Below are 27,305 nucleotides of genomic sequence, written 5' to 3'. Positions count from 1 at the left end.
AATCATTTTTAAATGCATAAAATGACCTACATAGAAAAAACCAATTATAGTAAAATGCAACTATCAAAATATTAAAAAAATAAACCCCAAAACCAAGCCTACCAGCCTGAGGTTCAGAACCTCTATGTCTTCCTACAGGCGAGTCAATAGTCATGATTGGGATTAAGAGGCAGAAGGCCATATCCTCTCTCTTTACAAATAGGTTGAGGCTTGGACAGTTTAAGTGACTTGTCCAAGGTAACGCAGGCAGTTAAGGAGCAGAGCTAGGTCCTTTGAATTGGGATCCAGGGTTCCTTCAACTTTTCCCACCGTCTCTGCCACTAAGACTATAAGCTTCCCAGCAGAATAGAAACTTCTTGAAGGTAGGGGTTGTTTCCATTTTTTCTTTGTATCTCCAGGGTTGGAACACAGTGCCTGTCACTAGTGCTCCAGGTATGTCTGTTGGACTATATGAAATGCAGATTTTTTTTGTATTAACCTAACAAGATTAGAAACCACTGGCCCTGCCTCTAAGGAACCTTCAAATCCAGATTGGGCATGGTTTTCTCCACACCATGTTGCCTCTCCCCCGAGAACGTTAGCTCCCCAGCAGAATGAGGAAAACAGGATAAGGACTAGTAGAAGGGGCGTCAGAGGGGCTTACTTTGACAGCCCATATGCTAACATCAGAACAATACGGGGAAGATTAGCATGTCCCCTGTGCAAGGATGACAAGCAGATTTGTGAAGCATTCCATATTTTTCAAATGGATCCACAGCCCAAACATAAAAGGTCACATCACATAAAAAAATTAAGGGAGGAAAAGAGATACCTTTCACAGCTCAGGCTAGGAGGAAATTAACAAACAAGGGATAGAGGAGACCACAAAAGACAAGATGGGCAATTTTGATTATATAAAATTAAAAAGCTTGCACAAAAAAATCAATGCAGCCAGAGCACAAAGAGCATGAATTAAGTGGAGAAAAATCTTTACATCCAATATCTCTGATAAGTCTGGTAGCTAAGATATATAAGGAATTGACACAAATATATAAGACCAAATGGCATTTCCCAGTAGATTAATGGTCAAAAGATAAGAACAAATTATTTTGAAAGAAGAATTACATACTATTAACAACCGTATGAAAGACTGCTACAAATCACTAATAATAAGAGAAATGCAAATTAAAACAGTCCTGAGGTTTAATCTCACCCCTCCCCCAAGTGGAAATGATAATGGATGAAAATAGGTGGCCTGCAAGGCGCTGTGGCTAGAGGCACACGTTTACACAATTACACTTCGCAGTGTTGTGAATCAGTCTGGTCTTTTTAGAAACAATTTGGAATTATATGAGAAAAAAATCCCACTGCTCATACCCTTTGACCTAGCGATCCTACTATCCGGCATTTACTCTAAGGACGTTGAAGAGAGAGGAAGAGTTTCCATATACACCAACATTTTTGTAGCAATGATTCTCAGCAAAAAATTCGAAACAATGTAGGGAATGGCTGAAGAAATTATGGTGTGCTGAATGTAATAGGATATCACTGCTCTGAAACGAACAGTGAATATGAAGAATTTGAAGAAATATGGAAAGCTTCATCTGAACTAATTATGCATCACCAAGGAAGCAGTCAGGAGAGCTCTGTACACAATAATTACCAAACTGTCAATAAAAATGCCAGTAAAAGGCAGTGGGATTCTCACAGTAGTGACTATTCTCAGTCCTGCAGAATTGATGAAATTTATTTCCTTCCCAGTAATGAGGAGGGAGACTGCAGATGTAGAGTCAGGTATGCAGCCTCAGATGCAATCTTCTTGCTTATAAAAGCTAGAGTCCGAGGCAGAACCAGGTGTCACAAAATGGTGGTGCTACAAAAACAAGAGACACCAAGAAAACTTTCAAAAAAAAACCAAACCAAGATAAAAGGCCTAAGAATGCACTGAATAAAATGGGACTTAAATGCTTTTCGTAACAACTGCATGAAGTAGAAAAGGACAGAGATGATAATAATTACCATTAATCTAGCATTTTCCTAAGAGGATAAGGACAGGACCTATAATCAGGTGATAGAGAAAACTTCAAGAAGAGGAAATTCCTTCCTCCAATGCAGGTCAGTACCTTTTCTGCATTAACAAAGAGTATCCCAGGACCAGAATGTGTCAGATGTGAGACTTAAGTCCTGGTCTTTTTGATACTATACCATATTGTCATGTTTTCCCATAGATCACAAAATCAGGGCTGAAGAGAATTAGTCCCTCACTTCTTAGGAGAAAACTCTCGGCATCAGTGCTTTATCCACGATGTCTCACAGATAAGTTTGCTCTCTACAGTCGTGGGTGGACAAATCTATATAAATGGATGATACCGGGAGAGGAGGTCATAGATGAACATAAGGGCCCAGAACCAGGTTCAGAGACCATCTCGTCTACAACCAGCCCTGAAGAAGCACACAAGGCCACACAGTTAACAGCAGAACTAAAACGAGGATCCTAGTATCCTGGGTTCAGTTCTTATGTGAAGAAATGCTGGAGAGAAGAACCATTCCTTTAAAAACATTTTTTTTTCTTAAAAGACTTCAGGAAATAAGTACATCATTTTGTTTTTCAGGGGCCCCAGGAACTAAAGAGTACTTTACCACAGAACAAAACTACAGGGGAAATGATTCATGTTGATACCACACACACACACACACACACACACAATTAGAAAGCAAGTTCTTAAAAATCGCATAGTATAAAAATATCTATACCATGCCCTATATATTATAGTCCTAATAAGCACTTAAACCACCTGGATGTGGCGTTATGACCTTGTCCTACGTGATAACCAACGCCGTGCTTATACTTTGTGTCCCTCCCCTGGTTTTGTGATGAGCGTGCCCAGGTGGCTTTCACAGTCACAGATTCCTGGAAGTGTTCCTGGGATGGCACAGAAAATGCACCCAAGTTGTGAGGAGGATTGATCGGGTCAATAACCACCGAGCACGGATTGACTAGGGATTGCTCCTGCTTCTGGGGTCTGTGAGTGAGTGGATAATATAAAACCACCGATAACACTGAAGCTTCTTTTCCTACCCAATGTCTAATAGCAGATAAAGTGGTCCATTTCTGATATAATAGGAATAATGACATGAACAGAAAGGAGGAAAAAGAATACCCTGTAATTACCTAGAAACTAGACTTCTCCCCCAACACTGAAGAAGGCATATACTTTGGTTTTCAACCTGGCACCCACCCTATGTCAAGATATGGAAGGAGCAATTTCCAGCTGTGATCTTGTCTGGGGCAGGTCTGCTCAGCCACTTGGGGTTTCATTTGGGTTGTGAAGGGTGGAGGAGGAGGGAACTTGGATGGCTCTCTCTCTTTAGAGACCTTCTGACCCTCAGCCTCTTTGCAGAGAGTATTCTTCTCTCTTCATTAGCCTTTAATTTAATGAAGTACTTGGTTAGGTGGCTACCTCTCACTACTTAATTAAATTGTCAAAACTCTGGCTTCATTGGGTTTATGAGTGGACATCTTTTTGGTACCTTGATAATTTCCTTGAAGTGTGATCTGCAATCGTGTGTGTGTGTGTGTGTGTGTGTGTGTGTGTGTGTGTGTTGAAAAAAAGGTTGTATAAAAATGTTGTAACAAAAGTCTCGTTCTAGTAAAATCACTAACTTTCCCCCAATTACCAACAAGGAAGAATTTATAAGAAGTAGTTGCTTTGAGGTTTCTATGGACATTCCAGGAGTTTCCTATCATTTTTATAGTTGAAAACGTATGCTCAGAAACCCTTCCACTCCAGTGAACACCCTACCCCCACCCCCCCCCCCACACCCATGCTAATTCTATCCCCATTCTTCCCACCAAGGTCCTTCCCTTACCTCCCCATAGTTATCTTGTTCAGAATTCTCCCATTTTAGTTAATTCAGCACGCGGCCCATAGTAAGCACTTCATACACATTTGTGGATTTGCCTGGAAGAGAGAGGCAGCAGAGTTGGTTAGATTTGGATTGGGGAAAAGATCCAGATTGGAATTCCACTTTGGACGCTTACTAGCTATGTGACGGGGCCGAGTCACTTCCTTCCGTCTGAGTCTCAGCTTCCCTCATCTGTCAAAGTGGGGATGACGCACTTCCCCTCTCACAGGATAGTCATGAGGAAAAGGCTTAACCACAATAACAATAATTTTAGGTTAAAACTGGCGTTTTCAGATGGTGGGAACCCTGCTGGGTAACATTTGAGGGAAAATCCCTATAAACCTTTGCTGAAACCACTTAATCTCTGTTTATCTCAGTTTGCTCATCTGTAAAGTGGGGATGAGGATAGCCTCTGCCTTCCACAGTTGTCGTGAGAATCCAGTATAATAGCTGTAAAGCACTTAGCACGGTGCTTGGCACATGTAACATAAACATTGGCCAGTACTATTATCAATGCTGATCTAATTCTCTAAATTTGTTTTTGGCTGAAATAGAAGCGTGGCCCAGAGGAAAGACATTGGATGTGGAGTCAGGGGTCATGGTTCACATCCTAGTTCTGCCCCTCAGTAGCTGGACAACCTTGAACAAGTTGCTTCTGTGTCTGAGCTTCCTTCTTCTCAGATGGAAAGTTAGAGGGTCAGTCTTCATTGACATCCAAGATCCAATCTGGCTTTGAATTTATGATCTTGTGACAAAAATTACTTTAATCTGTCTGCTCGATCTCTGATAAATTCATTCATTTATTCACTCGCCAAGCATTTATTAACTTCAATTGATAAATAGCCAAAGGATATGAAGAGGCAGTTCTCGAGGGAAGAAATTCAAGTTATGAAAAAAAAAAATCTCCCGTGGCTGTTGTGAGGATCAGATGAAAGAATATTTGTAAAGTGTTTAGCACAGCGCTGGGCACCTAGTAGCTGCTTAATAAATGCCAATTCCTTTCTCTCCCCCAGTCCAAAGCAGTCAAATGGAAGTGTGCTGTTTCACAGAAGCACACAAAGATGCTTTCTTTTTAATGTTAACACAATTTACCCCCATTTTTGGGATCTTTCTTTCTGCCAGGTCTTCTAAAGCTGAGCTAAAGAGGCCCGAGGCAAACAGCGTTGGCAGAGAACTGACCAATAATCTGAACTCCAAGCCTAGAGGCTCTGGGTTAGCAGTAACCCTCTGACTTCCTTTTGCTCTCATCAGTAATGATTCCCCTCCCTGCAGCAATCACTGACCTTCCTTTGAGGCTCTTGTCTTCCATGTCTTTTCATTTAGTATTCTTTCTCTGTTCTCAAAGAACATATGCCCCTTTCTCTGAACGCCTTTTCTCTCTCAGTCCCTGTTTTTTTCTGTGCCTGTGTCTGTGTCTGTCTGTGTGTCTCTTCCCCACCCCCAGCCCTGGTACAGCAGCCAGAGTCCTGGATTTGGGGTCAGAGGACCTAGATTCAAATCCTAATTTTTTCTGCTTACTCCTTCTGTGATATTAGGCAAGTCACTTTACGGAATTTTGAAGGGACCTTTCTGGTCCAATTCATAGAATCTTAGAGTTAGAAGAAACTTTCGATAACTTCTGAAGTGCCTTTCAAATCTAAAACGCTATTATTCTAGTCCAATCTTCCGTCCATATAGAAATCCATCCCTGATGTGGCCCTTACCATCTGATTAGACCTTTTGTTCTCATTGTTAGAAAGTGCTTCCTTATATTAAACTGAAATCTGTAATTTCCATCCATTGGTCCCAGCACTCTCTAAAAACAATGAGATTGGAACGGGAAATTCCCTTTTTGCCCCCAACTAGCTCAAACTCTATTACTAACTAAATCCACGATAATGGTGGAGGAAACAAAACCCTTTTTGAAGAGGAAAAAATGAGGCAGAACATTTTAAAAATGCCCATGTAAAGTGTTGCCTGCCTGTTGGACAAAAACCTCATGTGATACGTGGAGTGTGTTTAGTTCCTGGGTCCTTTGTTGTCTTGCTTTGTATGAGTTTGTCGAGTGTGCCTGGGTATGCTCTGTGAGGTCAGAGGGACAGGCTTCTTCTCTGATTAACCCCTGTATCCAAGGGCTTAGCAGAATGCCCATCTCAGAGTGGGCATTCAAGCCTTTGATCAGATGAATCGTCAGTTTTTCCCAGTAAACACACAGCCTTTTGTCTGGGGGTAGCTAGGCACCACTTCTATTTCATCTGGCCTCTGATGTAGGTAGCAGGGTCCTGCTACCTTCATTATATTCAGTTTCTCCAATAAGCATATTTGATGGGCATTGTCCAGCTTTGTGTTGGCTTTCCAAAGGCGTTTTCAGTCGCATTGTTTTCTCCAATTGCTAAGCCTCTTACCACAGAATACTTGCACAAATGTAGGAGGGGAAGTTTCCCAGACAGTAAATGCTGCTTGCAAACATCTTGTACATTTAGGGTTATGCTGGTAGCCTGCTTCTGTTGCAAGTTCTTTGCCATAATGGTTAGTGACTGTCTTTACCGAGGCAGCCTTCAGTTGTATCTCTAAGTTGGTTGATTTCCCTTTACTATAACCTATGTAATGAGACTTTTTGTCTGTACAGATGGTCTACAATATGGAAACTATGCCTTTTCTTCTGTCTTGCCCCCATCTCTGCAAAACTGCCCTTGACATTCAAGCCAATGCAACAAGAATTGATTGTGTGCCTGCCGTATGTAAGACTCTGCGCTTGGGGATGGGTATACAAAGAAGAGGCAGGGGAGACAAAAACAAACCAAGCCCAGCTACCAAGATGTTTATGTTCTACCAGGGAGAGCTCTTAGGGAGATTATATTCTGGATAAATACATACCAAAAAATATCCGAAGTCATTTCAAAAGAGAGAGACTGCTAACCCTTCAAAGAATCGGGAACGGTCTGAGGTGGCACCTCAGCTGGACTTTTAAGGGAACTAAGTATTCTATAAGCTGGAAATGAGGAGACACTTAGTAGTTGTGTGAACCTGGCCAAATCACAACCTCTGTTTGCCTCAGCTTCCTCAACTATAAAATGGGGATATTAATAGCCCCTACTTTCCAGAATTGAAATGAGCTAATATATATAAAGTGCTTAGCTCAGTACCTGGCACACAGTAGGGACTTAATAAATGCTTATTTCCTTCCTTCCAAAGAAATCAAAGAAAGAGGAAAAAGACCTCTTTTTTTTTTTAGGAACAAAAATATTTATAGCAACTTCTTTTGTGAGGGCAAAGAATAGAAACTATGCCCATCAATTGGGGAGTGGCTGAACGAATTGTGGATATGAATGTAATGGAATAGCACATGAGAGATGATGAAGTAGATGGTCTCAGAGAAACTAGAAAGACTCATATGAATTCATGCAAAGTAAAGTAACTGAACCAGGAGGGCAACTTATACAAAAAGAATGACATTGTAGAGAAAACAGAGTAAAAGACTTGAGAAGCCTGATCAATGCAATGACTGGCCATGATACCAAAGGTCTGATGGTGAAGCATCATTGAACTGGAAGCATCTACCTGCTGACAGAGAGCTGATGGACTCCAGGTGCAGAAGGAGACATCTTTTAGGACCCAGCGGGAACTTCACTATGTATTGTCCCAAGGGTTTTGTTTTTCTTTCTTTCTCATTGGAGTGGAATGGTGGGAGGGAAGAAAATAGACTTTTTAATTGAAAAAAAATTTTTTTCAAGGATGTGTATAGAAGAACATGAAACATGTTACCTATCAGATTTATAGATAGAAGAATTTATGCAATAAACAAGAGTCAGAGAACATTAAACAATATAAAATGGATAGTTTTGATTACATTAAATTAAAGGGATTTGTATAAATAAAATCAATGTAGCCAAGAAGAAAAGTAGAAAATGGAGGGCGGTGTGGGGGGGGGGGCGGGAATTTTGTAGACAGTTTCTTGGATAAAGACCTCATATCTCAAATATACACAGAACTTTGTCAAATTTATAAGAATATGAATCATTCCCCAATTGATAAGTGGTCAAATGATATTACCAGGCAGTTTTGGGAGGAAGAAATCAAAGTTTTATATATATATGTATGTATATTCATATAAAAAGGCTCTAAATCATTGTTGATTAGAAAAATGCAAATTAAAACAACCTTGAGATATCTTATAGCCATCAAATTGGATAAAATGATAGAAGGGGAAGATGACAAACATTATAGGGGAGGTGGAAAAATTGGGACACTAATATAATGTTGGTAGAACTGTGCACTGATCCAACCATTCTGGAGAACAATCTGGAATTATGCCCCAAAAGTTATTAAACCATGAACATAACCTTTGACTCAGCAGTACCATTATCAGGCCTGTTTCCCAAGGTGATCAGGGAAAAAGGAAAAGAACACGTATGTTCTAAAGCATTTGTAACAGCTGTCTCTGTGGTGGCGAAGAACTGGAATTAAATGATTGTGATGGAACACCACTGTCCCTGTAAGAAATGAAAGGCAGGTTAATTTTAGGAAAACCCGGAAAGACTTGCATGAAATAATGAGGAGTGAAACAAGCAGAACCAAGAGAATGTTGTATCCAATGACAGCAATATTGTTCAAGGAGGAACTGTGAATGACTAAACTATTCTGAGTTATATGAATATTCAAATCAACTACGAAGGACCTATGAAGAAGATGCTACCCACCTCCAGAGAGAGAACTGACGTATGGAATTATGTATTGTATGGTTTCACATAAATATCTGCGTCAAATGTTGGCCTTCTCTAGTGCTGGGTTGGGAGGGAGGGAGAGAAACAGCTTGGAACTCAAATGTAACAGAAATAAAATAAGATAAATATTTAATAATAAAAAAAGGATGTGTGAAGTGTCAGATTATGTAGATCTTTACTGGCTAAAGACTGTCTGGTATTTTTTCTATATTCAGTAGGGAACTATCGCATTTTCTTGGGGGAATAATGACACGGCCAGAACGTTGTTTTAGTAATGCCAGTTTGGAAGCTTCGTGGAGAATTGATTGGAGAGGGGATAGTCTGAAGCCAGGGAGACCTAGTATGAGCCTGTCGCTACAGTCCAGACAAAAGGTGTGAGTGGAGGAGACAGATGGGAGAGACATTAGAGGCAGAATTAAACACACGTGGCAAGGGATTGAATCTGAAGGCTGTGAGAGAGGGAGAGGTCAAAGTTGACTCCAGTTTACCAACTGAAGCTACTAGTAAGGTAGTGTGGCCATGAACAACAACAGGGAAGTTTGCAGGAGAGGAGTTTCTAGCAATGGGAAGGAGGAATGAAATGAGCTCCATCTTGGCCAAGCTGGGGATAGTGGAGACAACCCAACTGGTAGTTGTTAGTGTAGGACTAGCAAACAGGGGAAGGAAACTCACTTATTAAGCACCTACTATGTGCCAGGCATGTGTTTTGCAATCTCATTTGGTCCTCACCACAACCCTGTGAGGCAGGGACTACTATTATTCCCATTTGAGAGGTGAAGAAACTGAGGTTACATGACTTGCCCAGGGTCAGACAGCTACTATTGTCTAAAACTGAATTTGAACTCAGATCTTTCTGACTTCAGGCCCAGGCCACCACTGCACTACCTCGCTGCCCTAGATAACAGCTGAATATATAGATTTGGGAGCCATCTATATAACGATGATGGAGGCTGACGAAATCATCAGGGAAAAATTGTAGAGAGTGAAAAGAAAAAGACCCCATAGAAGGGAAGAGGGTACGTTGAAATATCTTTTAAAATTAGCCTGGGTAATAACACCAGTAGCTAAACCTCTGCGGGTAGGGGAGGGCATTCTTATTTATTTCCTTTTTCTTTGACTCAGACCACAAGAGACATCCAGTCTAACTCCCTCATTTTCTAGATGAGGAAACAGCCCCAGAGAGGTTCAATGACTTGCCCACTATCACCACATAGGTGCTAAAAAGTGGAAGGGTTCAAATTTGAACCTGGGTCCCATGACTCCAGATCCAGCATCCTCTCTCCTTCCACACACCAAGCTGCCAGACAGTCCCTAACAGGCTGTGGTTCCATCTTTGACTAAGGATTGATCCCAGCCAACCTACATCCATTGAGTAGTGGGCTGTGTGGCCAATTTAAATGAAGGTGGGCTGCTGTCTGAGTGGTTCTCTCTCATTCCTCATACCCAAATCCTTGCATGGTACTTTCCAGTGTTTGAATTGGAGAAGAGGCCCTGATGTTAATTTGGGTCTTTTTTCTAGATCTCAGTGTCAAGGTCTTTCAGGGTCTCAGTCAATTGAAAAGGCTAAGAAAGGTTTGATGGCCTTGTAAGGTTGCCCCCTACTTGGAGCCCCTCCTGCTCATGTGACCTGGCCATTGATCATTTGTCTACACACATAAATCTTAAAAGGGCTAAAATATCTCACTTCTGAGATGAGATATTGCCCTCATTCTTTCTTCTGTGTCCTTTCATCAGAGCCAACCAAGGTATCAGACCACCATCCCATCCACTGCAACAATCCAGACCAGCTCTCCTTCACATTGGCTTCATAAGTCCTTCCCCCATGGGGTGTCAGGAGATGTGTGGCCAATGGGCTTAGGTCTACTCCTGCCTGAAGCAAGTCTATTAATTCATCCAGGCTTGTTTAAAAAAACAGAGGGGCCTCTTTGCCTTGCTGGGGACATGTTTTTGGTGGACTCCAGCTGGAGGACGAAGGAGGCCTCCAAGGACCGTTACATTTCCTCCCACATAATCTCTGTCCATTCTCCCAGTTCCTGATATTGATAGAGGGTGCGGGCCCCTGTTCCAGCTTCTAGTGAAATGTTAGCTACGGGGTGATGGGAAACCTCTGACGATGTCAATCTTAGACTCAAAGGGCATATTATTCTTTGGGTTTGATAGTGTTAGTACAAATATTGCTGCTTTATTATACTTTCCCATAGGGTGTGTCTGTGATCTGAAATGTACATTGCAAGTAATGGAGAGAACTGAGAATGAAATCTTCCCCCTCACCCCCCTATCCTCACCCCCCCTTTTTTTTCAAATAGAAAGGCACAGAGTAGCCTTGCAGATACCACTGTAATAGGCTCTATTTATAACGAAACACTTCACTGGCTGTGGGTAAACAAGGCCTTACGATAATTATTTCAACTGGAATATGCCTAAGAGCCAGAAAATTTCTCTCTCCTGCTGTCGTTCATCTAAGACTTGTAAGCTATGTCCGTGCGATGCCAAAACAGATGGTTGCTCTAATAAAAACAAATCTGGAAAATTGGATGGGTGACGTACAAGTTGCTGGATGGGGTTTTTCACCTTCTTGCTGGCTGAGCTGGTGGTGTGTAGTCACAACCCCAAATGTGGTATTATTTTTAATTATAGTTTGAAATTGGCTGCAGAACTAGAAAGGGAGAAAAGAAAGCATAAGCGGTCTTCACAGTGCCGATCGAGGTTTCTAAAATGCCGTGTCACTAGTACCCGGTAGTCCTCCGAGTTTTCTTTTGCAAAACTATGTTAGTAACTTTGACATGGTCCTCGGAAAAAGAGGGGATGGGGAAAGAAAGAAGAGAGGGAGAGAAACAACTTCAACCAACAATTTTCCTTAATAATAGCTAGCATTCATACGGCACTTTTAAAGCTTTCAAAGCACTTTACACATGTTATCTCAACCATCCCAGGATGTAGACTCTATTATTATCCTGAGAAGGAAACAGAGTACTAAAGGTTAAGTGACTTGACCAGGGCCATACAACTGACATCAGACCCTGCACCCTCTCCTAGCTTCCTTCTTAAGCTGTTTACCATCGAAACCAGGTTACAATGAATAGAAACATGTCTCCTGCTTCAGTTGGGTTAGTTACAGCAAGGCTCCTACTCCGCAGGTCCGGATTACAACCCTAAGTCAACTCCTTTCAATGGAACTGACCCCATGCTACAGGTCTAGTGGGACAGCAAACTTTTTAAGGCTCATTTTCATGAAAGACACTTTGTCTGCCTTGAAGCTTATCCTGAAGATGTTTTATTAAGGGCAGGCTGGCAGTTTGTTCCTCAAAGCTTCTCTCTTCACATTGCCCTTGGTTACAGCGCCTTAAGCTAAACAGAGAGTGCCTGCAGCTTGGGTCCTGGTCTTTTATCCTCTCTGGTTGAATCTAGAATGCTAATAGTGCCTTGATTACATACTATTCCAGCAATCATGTAAACATCTTCAGTGGACTGAGGGTTTCTCCTGCAAATCTTGATTTTTTCCTACCTGAAATGCTTTCAAACAGAAGGTAACTTTAGATTTTTTTTTAAGAGAAAAGGAATATAGATGCCTTTGTCTGGGAAAAAATAGAATTTTAAAGTCCAGAAACTTTCAGGGCTAGGATTCCCTTAGCTTTAGGAAAGCATTCTTTCCTCCAACATTTTAAACAGAAAGCCAATGAATCAAATTGATGGTGCCTTCGAAGTTACAGAATCTAGACAACTATATAGCACATTACATTTACTTCAGGTAAACTAGAGACATTGAGGATAAATCTGGCATTGATCAGATTAGGTCACCTACCTTAGGAAGTGAAAGACCAAAATCCAGTGAGGAAAAAAACAACTCTTCCCCCACCACACTGGCCAGACCAAGAGTGTATTTCTTAGCTGCCTCTCGGCGCTTATAAAAAAAAAAAAATCTAAGAACATCTTTAAAAGGTTCCATTTTTATCTAACTTCAGACCTGAAAATCTAAAGCCTAATAGAAGAGTCATAGCCGTGCTTTCTACAAAATGGCGCTGCAGTATTTCCAGAGAAGGAGGTTTCTGGTACAAAAGGTTTCCTAATTTGAGTCAGAATGGAGGTCAATGCATTCTTCTCCTCCTCTCCTATTTATTCTATTCAGAATCTATCGGATAATTGCGTCGTGATCGAATTGGAATTTAAACGTGTGTCTTCGTAGAGAATATTACAACCAAAAGATGTCCAGATGCTTTGCGAACCGAGGTGCCCGCCTGGGTGACAAAAGGAGCGAGAGATATTCAAACCCAGATAATACGGTACAAAAGGATCCTAAAACCGAAAAGCGCTCTCAGGCAGCTCTCTTTTTCAAGGACAAAACCCCCTCCCCAGGACCGGCTCTGTGAAGAGTCCTGTCTCTTTGAGTACTTGTGCGGAATAGGGAATGAAGGAACAGAAATGTGTCTGGAAACTTTCAGGCCCTTGCAAAAGAAGGAGCTGTAGCCCTCACTCTGGCTTCTGCTGGCCCAGGCTGGTCCTTCCCTCCTCCAGCATGTTCACACATCAAACCTTATCCCTTTTCAGAGCTTGTAAACCTGAGAGCTGGAAAGGAAGTTAAAAGTCAGTGGCAGAGACAGGAATCAAAGCCAGACTCTGGTACAAATCCAGCAGGGAAAAAGAGTGGAGAGGATGTTGGCCTTGGAGGCCGGAAGATAAGGGTTCAAGTCCAACCCGACTGTTATCATGAGATGAATTCGGAGTTAGAAGAGCCTAAACCCAAATTCCTAATTGCCACTTTTTCCCTGTGGGAACTTGGGAAATAACCTCTCTTAGCCTTGGTTTCTTCCACTGTAAAATAGTGGGGTTGGGTTAGATCACCTTCGAGGTTCCCCTGCCCCCCAATTCTAAATCTTTGGTCCTACTATGGACCTCATCTGTGAAATGAGAATAACATAAGCATATCCCTGTATCACTGTAGTTGTGAGGGTCAAAAAAAATCATATCTGTCAAATGTGTTGCAAGCCTTAAATAATTATATCATTTAAGCAATTTTTATTATAACGTGTTTTTCAAGTGGCATGGTTAAAATCTGGGGTCCTTCATCCCAAATCTCCCTTAGTTTGTCTTCTTTCCATATACACACACTCGCGTATATGTGTAGTAAGGGGGGGTTGCAGGGAGGAGGTGAGGGTGTTACAAGGTGGGAAGAACTAAACACTGCAGGGGCTATTTGTGCCTGAGTTTTATAAAAAATGCCCTCTAGACAGACTGAGAAGTCTTATTCTAACTCTTAGGAAGGGGCTCTTAATCTGGGGTCCATGGACACCCCCCCAAAGGAATCTGTGGGTAGATTTCAAGGGGTCCATGATGGGGATGGGGAAAAAATTACACCTTTATTTTCATTAATCTTTAGTTCCTTTGTAATTCAATGTATGTTATTTTATGCATTTAAAAACATTATTTCTTTTAATCGAGTCTATTTTTGCCTTCACCTTGGCTGAGATCATGATTGCTATCCCTGCCTTTTTGACTTCAGCTGAAGCATAATGGTTTTTGCTCCAGCCCCTTATTTTAACTCTGTGTGAATCTTTACATTTCAGGCATGTTTCTTGTAAACAGCATATTGTTGGATTATGCTTTCTAATCCATTCGGCTATCCATTTAAAAACACTCTTCTGAGAAGAGTTCCATAGACTTCGCCAGATGGCCCAAGGGGGCCAGGAGACAAAAAGGGGTAAGAACCTGGCTCTAAGGGCTCATGTAAATGAATGAGAACATTGTATAAAGAACTCCTAGCTGGAATTTGCACTTGAGAGTCAGGCTGCAGTTTTGTAGCAGCAGTCACAACCACAAGGCAAAGAAAGGTAATTAAGCCTTAACACAATAATTAAATAATTGCTTAATTAGGCATTTAAGTATTAAAAGTGGAATTTTCTAAGTGGTGCCTTCCAATCTCTTTTTTGCTGGTTCCATTTTGTAACTGGATTTTGGTCCTTCTGTCAGGGACATCATCACTATGATAATGAGCTTTCCAAGGGTTTGGGATTTTTTTGTTTGTTTGTTTGTTTTTGGCCAATTAAAAAACACCGGGAATGAGAATGGTTCCAATTCAGTTCAACAAACATGTATTGAACACCTGCTCTGTGCCAGGTACTGGGCTGAAAGCTGGAGATAGAAAGATGAATGACAATCCCTGCCCTCAGGGAACAGATCATCTAGTGCAGGTTAAACTTCTTTAAGAGGAATACCCGTCCTGTCCCCCGCCCAAATGTTTTGATTTTTTAAAAAATAATTCTAAGCTTTTATAATTCTAAGAACAAAACAAAACAACTCTGGGGACTCAACAACAGCACAGATTTCTATTCCGCCTTAATGGCTCAAAAATTTTAAGCAATCATTCAGTTCAATAGGACTCTAGTATAAGTGAAGAAATCTGGCAGTTCGTTGTAATAAGATTTGACCTGTAATGAAATATAAGAGTTGTTACCCCGACTTTCTCTACATTCTTAGCAAAAATTGAGTCTTTTTGCCACAGTACAGATGCTGTTGGTTGGGTGAGAGGAAAGGAAGATATTTCCCTGTTGAAATGTCTTATAGTTAATATTCCAGATGAAGAACGAAGTTTAATATCAACTTAGTATATAAAGGATAGCATATAAAGAGATAGATTAGTACATATCATAATATTTATATTTTTAATATTCATTAAAATAGTTTTTGGTTCCAAATTTTCTCCCTCTCTCCAGCCTCTTCCCCACCCACTGAGAAGGCAAGCAATATGATACCCCTTAAGTATATATACTTATGATATCATGATCCCATAACTCTTAAAGGTCATGCAGCTATGCAGAATGCACAGTATGTAGCTGGAGGGGGCTTTCCTGGGACAAATGAAGTCTTTCCTGGCAGCCAAATTTTTTCCAAACCATCTGATCTTCTTGAGTTCAAAGTTCTTTAAATAGTCAATCCCCAAAGAAGTGCACAGCAGGTTCAATTAAATGTCACTTATAAATAGGAAAGTTATTACTGTTGGAAAGGTATTCCCTTTCAGAGGGCTGGCAGCTCCAAGCTTTAAGGTGAACTGTTCTTTATACTACAGGCTGCCATTTTCCCATTTCATGAATCCCAACAGCTCTTGACTTGTTGAGGAAAAAGCCTTAGATTGGGGTTAAAGTAAAAGTAAAAGGCAAAAAGGAGAGAAAATGCATTGGTATGGCAGGAAGATGGTGGGAGGGCAGGCTTAAGAGTCGCAGTCTGGGCTAGATAATAGCAGTAGCTAGCATTTATGTGTAAAGCACTTTATATAGCCAATCTCACTTGATCATCCCAACAACCTTGTGAGGGAGGTACTATTATCCCCATTTTACAGATGTTGGAATTGAGGCATGGTTGGTTAAGTGAGTGGTCAGGTGTCTGATTTCAAATCAGAACTTCCTGACTCTAACCTTTAACCTCTAACCTCTAAAGTCTAACCTTTGTTTCACCACCCAGCTGGCAGATAGATATGGAGAGCTCTCACGAAACAGGAGCCTAGGGTCCCAAGGGCAGGAGTCAGAGTTAGAGGCTGAGGCTAGAGCTAGGATGGGTTCCATAGCTATTTGTGTTTACGTTTTTGGCATTGTACATTTATGAGTCTTTTCTGTTTTAAGTATTTCTTTTTGTAGTAAAGGAAAAAAATAGCTGTCTTATTTCTGATATCTATGTTACACTTGGATAGATACACTTTCTAGAACGTACCCTTTCAATTCTTTTAAGGGCTAGAGGTTTAGACATAAACCATACCTAAGCATGAACTTAGAGTTAGAGGGTTAAGAAGTTTTACTCAGAACTCTAGTGAAAAACAAGAAAAGCTTCCAATTACAGCTCACCTAAGTCAGAGCCTCTTGTGGGAAGGGGTGATATTTGTTTGTTAATTGTTGATTATTTTGACTGTCTCCCTAAAAGTCAGGGGGTTGGATAAGATTTTGTCTCTTTTTTATATATTTATTTAATTGCTTTTTTGTTGTTGATATTTGTTAGGTAGCTCAGTGAATAGAGAGCTAGGCCAGGAATTGGGAAGATGTGAGTTCAAATCCAGCCTCAGATACTTATTAGCTGTGTCGCTCTGGGTGAGTTGCTCACCCTCTCTGTGCCTCAATAACTCCACCTAGAAAATAGGAATGATAATAGCACCTTCCTCACAAAGTTGTTGTGAGGATCAAATGAGGTAACATCTGTAGGGCACGTTGCAAACCCTAAAGCTACGTATCATGACTAGCTGTTAGTCTCATTGGTTATTTAGTCCTATTTCTATGTCGGGTAAAGGTGACACTGGTTCTCACAGGTTATGCCAGGTGAACACAAGCTCAGGTATGTTCTACCATGCTGGAAAGGTCTCTAGGATGGTCCTGGGCACCAAAATCATCTGCTTTCTAAGTGTTCAGTGACTGATCATGCTATCCTCCTACTCAAGAAACTCCTATGACTCTCCAATACTTCTAGCATCAAATAGGAACTCTTCTTGGGGCATTTAAGCTCTTCCCATCATGTCTTTCCTCACCCCCATCCTTACACACAATGGCCCAGCCATGTCAGCTTACTTGTTCCTCATGCCTGACTTCCCATGTCCCACCCACATACCTTTGGACTGGTTGGTCTCTATATCTAAAGAATTCTTCCTTCTCTGCTCTGCCTCTTGAAGATTCGGTCCATGCATATACTTGTTCATGAGGCCTTTTCCTGGTCCCCTTAGATGCTAGGGCCTTCCCCTCCAAGATTATCTTGGATTGCTTTGTATATATTTTGTATATAGTTTTATAAGTGGTGTGAATAGACCTATAAAAATACAGATAGCATCTCCCATTAAAATGTAAACTCCTTGAGAACAGGAACAATTTTGCATTTGTCTTCATGTCCCCAGCACTGAGCAGAGTCCCTAGAACATAGTAGGTTCTTAATGAATGCTTGCTTAGCCTAATTGGCTACTTGGTTAAGGACTCTTGGGACAAGAAAATCTATGTCACAGAGAAAAATTCAACATGGCCTTCAGTTCTGAACAGATCATATTCGCTTTTGCAGTAACAGTGTCTGGAGTGGTTCAAAGGTGGGCAGAAGGGGCTCCAAATCACAGTTTTTAGACCATCAAGAAACTTTAACTTTATTCCTGACACTCTAAATGTGAGATTTTTGTTCAGTGACCAAGTGGACACGCTACGGAGGAAATGAATCATTCTAATTTTGACATTAGAGCTATAAATGATGGAGCAAGAAAAGAGAACATCACAGCTGAATCAGAGGATGACTCACAGACTCTCCCTGGAGAAGCAAATAAAGGAATTATCTGAGTCGATTTTATTGTTTGTTCCAAAGGCAATGAGAAAGCTCATTTCATGTTATACATGGTCACCTCAGATTGTGGTGCCTGTGACGGACGTTTGCGAAGAGAGGAACAGGAAAGTAATTATGGCCAATGTACCAGCCTTCCTTGCAGAGGATGAGAAGCGAGAGAAATTTGATGAAGAACTCTTGAGATCCTGCAGATTAAATCAACATATGCTTTAGTCCTTGGGGGACAGGAAAAAACAGAGAAATGTGCTGCTGGAAAAATTATTATTACTAATAAAAATAATAATATATAATATATAATAATAGCCATTACATAGTGCCTACTATGTGCCAGAGACTACATTGTACAATGGTTACCTCCTTTGATTCTTAAAACAACTCTAGGAGGTAGGTGCTGTTATGCTCGTTTTACAGTTGGGGACACTGAGGAAGATAGTGGCTAAGAGACTTGCCCAAAACCACATAGCTAGTAAGTGTCTGAGGCCAGATTTGAATCCAAGTCTTCCTGATTTCAGCTGTATCCACTAAGTCACATGGGGACCTCTGTCGATTCAGAGGTAAGAGAGAAACAACGTGAAAGCTTCGCAAGCCTCATAGAAGCATCCTTCTTAGATGCTTTGGACACTTTATTTAGGAAGAGAGAATTGGCACCAGGCATGGTAAGCGCTAAATAACATCACAAGAAAACAAAAGATTATTTGGTAACAGACAGAAAGTGACGAGTTACTGATGGAGGAATCATTGACGACTCAGCCTCTGTGCATAGTCAGATTCTCATCTTGTTAACAGCAAAGATTAAAAATCAAGCCAAATTAGAAAATGAGACCCAAAACAGGAAGATAAAGGGTTCGGTGAAGAGGCTGACCTCTTTAGTGCTGAAAAAAATGAGAACCGGATGAATGTCCAGACTTAGCACAGACTGCTACCATTTCCTGGTGCAGCTTAACAGACATAAGCCAGTCATCACCACAATGAACACCAAAAGAACCCCCCCCAAAGCCCTAGTGTAAATGAGGGCTGGCCATTAAGTCCATTTCTCATGAGCCTACACAGAATATATCAGCTTGCTCAGGAGCTGCAATTTCCCAAATGGAAAAAAAGGCTGGAGAACCTGCTTTTGGGAGAGTTCTGATGGGGAATAACGATGGGAAGCACCTTGGAGAATCTTTGGGTCAGCTGTGGCTGGAGTCAGGGAGATTCATCTTCTGGAGTTCAAATCTGGCTTACTAGCTGTGTGACCCTGGACAAGTCACTTTACCCTGCTTGCCTCAGTTTCCTCATGTGTAAAATGAGCTGGAAAAGAAAATGGCAGACTACTCCAGGATCTCTGTCAGGAAAACTACAAATGGGGTCACAAAGAGCCGGACACAACTGAAAAATGACTGAATAAGCAAGCAAGATATTCTGTAACTGGTTCCACTCTGCTAACCACATGGTGAATGGCCATTTCTTTTCACTGACTATAGCAGCCAAACCAGAACTTGTTATTCCTGAAGACCTCGTCCTTATAATTCCTTTTCAGGCTATCAAAAAATCTATTAATAACTACTGTTATGAAATAAGTACTGTTATCAAAACTATTGATTATTACCACATACCCACCTTCCCAACTCTTCACTCTTATCCAGGGTATCTTCGATGAATGTCTGAAAAGCGAGCAGGTAGACCTGTTATTAGATGGCAGATCCAACCTTTAGAGTCATGCAGCTGAAAGGTGAGAGAACACAAAGTCTCCTTGTACTTCTTTCTAACAAAGAGCATCTATTTTAGGAGAGTAAAAAGTCACCTCAAACACTCTTTTCCAATAAGTTGTATCCCAATCATTGGTAAAAAGCATAGATTTTCAGTATTCTTTGACAAATCATGTATATAATTACCCTTCCATATCACATAATGCTATGTTTTGACACAAACATTTATTAAAGGTATTTATAATGTACAAGGTCTTGGAGACACAAAGGCAAAAGGCAAACCTCAGTGGGCTTACATTCTACTGCAGTATGTATTGAAGTAAAATATGTGTCAAGTAGTTCCAAGAGTCAGAGAACACTAGTAACTGGGGTGTCTACGAGGAGGTCTCAGCTAGGTCAGAGTACCTGAGCTGGCTCTTGGAGGAAGCTAGGGCTTTTAGGAAGTGGAAAGGGAGCTGCTGAGGTGGCTATAGGAGGTCACTCATTGCATCTTAATGTCAAGTGAGGCATAAAACAGGAAGATGCCTGTTCACCCAAGATGGTAGCTGCCCGGGCAGCAAATGGAAGAGAAATTCCCTGGAGATGGTGAGGTCCTCCATTGCCTTTGTGTAGGAATGGCCCTGGATCACCTTAATCCCCAGAGCATCTCAGAGCATCTGAAATGAGTTTCAAAATTTACTCAAAAGAATTGTCTTAAACTATGCACATGGGAACAACCAAATCGATGAAGAATATCTATTGCCTCTACTATAATGTGTCATTAAATGGACAGTCCCTAGAGCTGGTCCATCATCACATATCCTTTGGACAGACACTGTGGATGGACGAGGAACTGGGTCCAGAAATGAGCAGAAGAAGGAGTGTGGTTTGGCTCATATTTGAGAGACAGAGCAGGCTTTTAATAACCCTAAGCTTTTCCCTGAAGCAAAGGATTATCTTTTATATCAGAGGTCTGCAAACTATGGCCCATGGGCCAAATCTGGCCTGCCACCTGTTTTTATATGGCCCTGAGCTGAGAATGCTTTTTACATTTCAAAATAAATTGCCTCTATTTAAATAAATTACATTTATTAAATAAACTATTTATTTAGATGAACTACATCTTTAAATTACATTTATTTAAATAAATGGTATATTTAAATAAATTATATGTATTTAAATAAACTGTATATTTAAATAAATTATATGTATTTAAATAAACTATATTTAAATAAATTGCATGTATTTAAATAGACTATATTTAAATAAATTACATTTGCATTTATTGCATTTATTTAAATAAATTGCATTTAAAAATGTAAAAACCATTCTTACTCATGGGACCATACAAAAAGAGACAGTGGGTTTGGCCCGCGGGCTATAGTTTTCCCAACCCTGTTCTATCTACTGACATTTTTTCTGGGGAAGAGACAGTGTAGAAGCATGCTAAGAGGGCTGAGTTTGGTTCCCATTCTTCCTCGGACTCATCTTGGCTTTGTGTGAGCCTGGACAAATCTCTTAAACTTTTCCCAGTTTCAGGTAACTCTCGAACGCTGTGGATACAAAGCAGGCACAGATCTGCATGGATAATGGGAGTTTTTTCACCGGGTTTTGCCTTTACTAATGACATCACAGGTCTGAGCCCCCCATAAATTCTTCCAGTGATGTGGTATGGCCATGAGTGATAGAACACCATAGTCTCCAAAGAGTTCATGAGTAACCTGAAGGGCAGTTAAAATATGCATGGTAACTATGATTAGGCATATATTAGCATATATATAATGAGTAATTACACCAAAGAAAGATGTCACTGGAGGAAAGGAGGTGAGCCAACAATTTTTTTTGGAGGGGGGAAGGCAGGGAAATTGGGGTTAAGTGACTTGCCCAAGGTCACACAGCTAGTAAGTGTGTCAAGTGTCTGAGGCCACGTTTGAACTCAGGTCCTCCTGACTCCAGGGCCAGTGCTCTACTCACTGCACCACCTAGCTGCCCTATGAGCCAACAATTTAACAAGCAGGATAGATACCCAGTAGTCAACTCATATGCTTCTCTGATGTCTACACAGTGTCAAGAGATCTGGTGGACAATCCCTGACCCCTTGGGGAGCATTTATAGGAGAACACGGACAAGAGTCACAATGGGTAAGAAGGCGGGGGGATAGATGAGCAGCCCAACTGCACTTTGGTTGTAGTATACCCAGTGATGAGCTCACAGATCTGTCAAAGCACCAAAGTCATATATTGATTTTTTTTTCTATTCAAATATTTTTGAAAAGAGCCCAATTTTTAATGGTGATGTCCTTGGGTGCCAGGCAAGTTTTTTCACTGGTCCAATTTGTTGGCATCGTCCAGTTGCTTAGAGAAAATGGGCAGAGCTAAAGTCAGAGATTCATCATAGCAGCTGCTCTGGAATCCAAGGATCCCTTGGTGCAGTGAGCAGGCCACCATGTTCATTAGGATGTCAATGACAAAGCAGCCACAGTGGAATGCTGTGAAACATGGGTTCATACATTGAAAGAAACTGAATTCTAAACCAGAGGCATTTGATCCTTAGCACAGTGGCAGCCTGTGAAGGCTGAACACCTCCGCTGCCTCCACATAATAGAATTGTCAATAAACTCCAAAACACCGGAGTTGGGCCTCAGAGATGACTAAGCCTCCAGGGGAGTATGTTTGGCCAGAAAAAGCCAGCTGGCCCTCAGGTTTCCTTCCATTTAGGATAGATGCTGTCTGTTGCTTTGGGTGCCTTGTTCTTGTTTCTGGTTGATTCCTGCAACATTGTTCATTTTGCTCGTAATTGGTTCTGCATGTGGTGGCCCACCTACTTACAGTTTTCCTTGAGAGCATCCAGTGGGTTTTTTTTCTTCTTCAGAAAATATCATTTATGATGTTCTCAACACAGTAATTCATGGATCATGTATACAATTACCCTACCATATCATATAATGCTACATTTTTAATGATGACAGAATAATGTGACAAGCAGAGAGTGGGTAAGGAATTGAAGAATTGTACCAAGGAAATTACATCTCATGTAACTGACAGGACGAAACTGAAGATTCTCTGGAGAAAGCATATGTTTTTCTAATTCATGTGTCATGGCAGAATAGGGCGCCAGTGTTCTCTACAAGTTCATAATCCCCAGACATCCCTGGGAGGTAGATCAGAATTACTGTGATTGCCATGGGGAATCATTGAATGCCAGACCCAGAGGGAACTTAGATTAGATATCATCTGGTTTAGCTAACCCAGTCATTTGATAGGTGAGGGAGCTAAGGTGTGGGGAAGGGAAGCGACTTCCTCACATCACCAATGGACAGACCTAGAATAAAAGTTTTCTGGATCCCAATCCACTCAGTTCAATTCAACGTACATTTATTAAACAGTTGCCCATGTGTAAAACTGAGGGGACATGGGTAATTGGAGGGATGTAGAGTTTAGCTAAGGCACCTATTATATAATGAATAAGTAAGGGCCAGAATTAGAATACCGGGAAGAGTGTAGCATGTTCTACTCAATATGAATATCAGTCCCTAAAGATTCACATCTTAAACGAAGGAATCAATGAGTGAATGAATCCAACAACTTCAGCAGATGCATGGAAACGTCAGATGAAGAAATCCAGCAGAATCCTTTTTACTATGAATGACCATGCCCAGAGAGATCTAGAGAGAGAAGAAGGCGGAGGACCTTGGGAAAGGCTCATCTTTAGGGATCTAAGGGATCTCTCATTTCCCCCTGATTTTCTATTTCCTGATTTTTCTATTTAATAAGTTGGCAATTTCACACATTGGCATAGATATATTCCCAGGATCCAAACAGTACCATTTGCAGGTTCTTTCGCCATTGAAATTTTTCTCTGAATTTTTACTATTATTGTCACTGTCTTTATGTATGTCCTAGAATTTTAGTCGGCAATTTCATGATATGAAAAGTTCCCTTAGAAACCATTAGCTTCTAAGACTTGTTTATGATGTTACCCTGAATATTCTCCTCTTTGTTTGTGGCTCATTGAGCTAAAAATTTCATATTTTCTGGAAGACTAATTTTCTTAACCCCAACCAAAGTCAGAGACAGTTCTTCCTTTTACCGTGACCTCACCAACTGCCTTAGCACAGTTTATTTCGGCATTTGTTTGCAATTGGAAAGCAGTTGGAAATGTGAGGCTGACTCTGAGGAGTGAAGGCAGGGCTGGAGATTCAGATTTTGGTGTCAGCTGCATAGGGTTCAAGACATCTCTAGTAACCAAAGGATCTGTGATCTCATAAATGGGGGAATTATTTCCAGGGATGCATATCACAATCCAAACACATCTATTCATCTTGGGTGATGCTCATCAATGTCTTCCAATAAAACATGCTGGGGACTTTCTTCCATCCTCTTAACATTGAGGAGATTTCAATGGAGGAAGGAGTGGACCATTGTTTCCTGCTTAAATTCTGTGATGGTCCCATCTTTTTGTTGTTGTCAATCCATCCTTTTGATCCTCAGTAAGTCTCCATTTAGAATATATTAGCCTGCTTCTACCCACTAAGACCATCTCCTTTAGATACTCCTCACCTTCAGTTCTTTGAAGACTGTAGTATTCAATTAATCACTCATTAGGTATTTTTTAATTAGATTTTTTATTTTTAGTTTACAATACTTAGTTCTATATGTTCTTGAGTTTCAAATTTTCTTCTCTTCCCTTCCCTCCCCTCCCGCTTTCCCCCCAAGATGGCATGTAGTCTGATACAGATTCTACATAAACCTTTGCATTAAACTTATTTACACAATAGTCAAGTTGCAAAGAAAAATTATGACCAATGAAATGAATCATGACGGAGAAGAAACAAAACCAAAACAGAAGAGGAAAAAAAGGGAGCAAATAGTTTGCCTCAATCTGCATTCGTACTCCACAGTTCTTTCTCTGGATGTAGCTAGCTTTCCCCATCACGAGTCCTTTGGAGCTGTCTTTGAGCCTTGTCTTGCTGAGAAGAGCCAAGTCTATCAAAGTCAGTCATCACAGAGTCAATATGCCTGTGGTTGTGCACAATGTTCTCCTGGTTCTGCTCCCCTCACTCAGCATCATATCATGTAGGTCTTTCCAGGTTATTATGAAGTCTGTATCTTCCCCAGTTTTTATAGCACAATAGTATTCCATTACATTCATATACCACAACTTGTTCAGCCATTCCCCAATTGATGGGCATAATCGTTGGGTGTTGATTAATCATTTATTAATCACAGGTGCCAGACACCATGATAGTATGAGAGACACAAAAAACAAAAGTAAAGCAGTCCCTGCTCTCCAAGAATTGTATTAGGGAGAAGGGAGACAACATGTACATAGACGAGCATAATATAGAAGATAAACAAAATGGATACAAAGTGATTGTGGAGTGGAGGGCACTAGCAGCTCAGGAAGCAAGGGGTGGTTTAGAAAAAGCTTCATGTGTTATTTGAACTGTCTTTTAAAAAAAGTTTTTACCTATCTTTTTTGTTTTTTATATCCCCATAATTTCCCCCATTCTCTCTCTCTTCTCTCTACCAGAGAGGTATCCTGTATGACAAATAGCATTTTTAAGACAAAAGAAGAAAAAGAAGTTAAAAAAAACTTATCAGCACAACTGATCAAAACATTGACAAAGTCTGAAAATAAATGCAATGCTCATGGACCTCCTACTTCTGCCAAGGGTGTGGGAATGTCTTCTAATATCTTTTCTTTTGAACTTGTTCTTTCAAATTTTGCAACACTCACATTTGACTTCGATTGCATATGTTCTTTCTGTTCACTTTGTGGCAGTCTTTATTTTTATTTGTTTTCTCGGCTCTGCTCACTTTAATCTGCATCATTTCATGTTGCTCCTTTGATGCTTCTCTATTTTCAGCACATTTGTCATTTCAACTGTAAAGATGTAGCGTAATGCTGTAAGAACAGCACAGTAACATTCACGTAACAACATTTGTTCAGCCATTCTCCAGTCGGGTAGAATCTACTACTTTGTTTCCAATTTTTTACTATCACAAAAAGTGCTGCTGTAAATATTTTGGTATATATGGATGGGGGCTTTCTTCTTATCAATGGCCTCCTTGAAGTAAAAGCCTAGTAATGGAATCTCTAGATCAAAGGGTATGAACATTTTAGCCACTTTATTTGCATAATTCCAAATTTTCAACTGAGTCTTCAAAGAAACTAGGGGTTGTAAGGTATGGAGGTGAGGAAGGAGTGCCTTCTGAGTGATGACAACCATTGAAAAAGCAAGGAGATGACCAATGGAGCACTGTCTATGAAGACCATCTTGGTGTAAGAAAACCATCTTGATTGGATTGTAGAGTTCACAGAAGGCAATCATGAGTAATGATATGTAAGATTCTGTGACTCACAGCCATGAAATATCATCATGAAATATGGGTGTTAAAAAAGAGCCATTCATTTTTGGGAAAAGTTTAACATGATTAAAAGAATCCAGCAATTTCTGAAAGACAATATCCCTATTTATATCTCCTTCTTCCATTCTGGACTTTGCTTCTTGTCTGTCTGCAGTATGTGTCCTGGATATAAGTATTAATAGATCAATCCTACAGGTTGTCTACCCAAGAATAGAATCCAGAATATTATTACATTCTGAACAGTAGGCATTCTTCGTTTACTTTTTTTTCCTGTGTGGAGAGTTAAGTGATTATACAGTTCATTTAGGAAGTTTGACAATGTTCTGGGATTTTATGCAATCAGTATGTATAGGAAATCCTTCTTCAAATGCCCTACTAGAATGTGCCCTCCTTGAGGGCAGGGATTGGTTTTGCCCCCCTTTTCTGGTCATTACCAGTGTTTAGCATTGTGCCTGACACAAAGTAGCTACTCAATAAATGTTGACTTGATTTCAACTTGGATTTAGCACTGGTACTATGAACAAATGGATTATACAGTGATTATTTAGGGCTTGCTCTGTGCCAGATACTATGCTAAACACTGGAGATACAAGAAAGCAAGACAATCTCTGCCTCCAAGAAGGTTACACTCAAATGGAACATAACACATAATGCAAATCTGGAAGAGGGGCAGGAACATGTGTGAGATGGCTTTGTGTGGATGTACTTGTCAGGAAAGCCTTTGTCCCAGCAAAGTAAGGCAGAAGTCACCCATCAGAGCTCAGGCTGGCTCTGGGGACAGAGTCTAATGTTCTTTTGAGAGGGAGATAGGGACTATGAGGACAATGGTTTGGAACAAAAGTGGCCAAGTTTGAAAATGGTGTCAGGAAGCGACTGCTTCAATTTCGAAGGGGATCCATTTCTAATGACCCAATCTCATAGGCTCAGACCTTGTCATGGGACATTTTGAACATTCAATTTGGTCCAGTCAAGAGGTGCTATCGGAAGGATTCCTCATTAACTCCCCGCACAAGGTGATTTTACAACCTGGCATATGAAAAAAATTCTCCCAAATCGCAATATTGAGCAGATGGTATGGCTCTGCAGCATATGCAGCAATGGCCTCCCTCGAATTTTGATTATGTTTGTGAAATGTAAACCTTGTAAGGATGACTTGGTGGTGTTAGGGAGAAGTGTGCTTTCAACAGCCCCCTAAGTTTATCAACTTTCGGGGCTGTAGGCATAGCAGGGGCAATGAGGGATTTTTATCATGGCATATGTTTGAAGCCTACAGACTGGCAGGAGGCTTGTGTTTGCTTCCAGAGAGAGGTGCTGGGTCTTGACGCCACCAGAATCCCAGAAACCAGGCCGACCCTGGGCTCTTGAGAATTATTTCAGAACAGCCTGGCATT

The 27,305-nt window shown here is 40.8% G+C and overlaps 1 non-coding gene across 1 annotated transcript; it reads left to right on the top strand.

Moving 5' to 3' along the window:
• Window positions 1–635: 635 nt before the first annotated feature.
• LOC118852527 lies at window positions 636–742 on the top strand. The gene has a single exon (XR_005010599.1). It is a non-coding gene; the product is annotated as a U6 spliceosomal RNA (small nuclear RNA).
• The last annotated feature ends 26,563 nt before the right edge of the window (window positions 743–27,305 follow it).

The sequence above is a fragment of the Trichosurus vulpecula genome, chromosome 5 (assembly GCF_011100635.1).
Source record: "Trichosurus vulpecula isolate mTriVul1 chromosome 5, mTriVul1.pri, whole genome shotgun sequence".
NCBI lineage: Eukaryota > Metazoa > Chordata > Mammalia > Diprotodontia > Phalangeridae > Trichosurus > Trichosurus vulpecula.
Note: the sequence above shows the minus strand (reverse complement) of the source record. Positions and strands in the feature narration are given on the sequence as shown.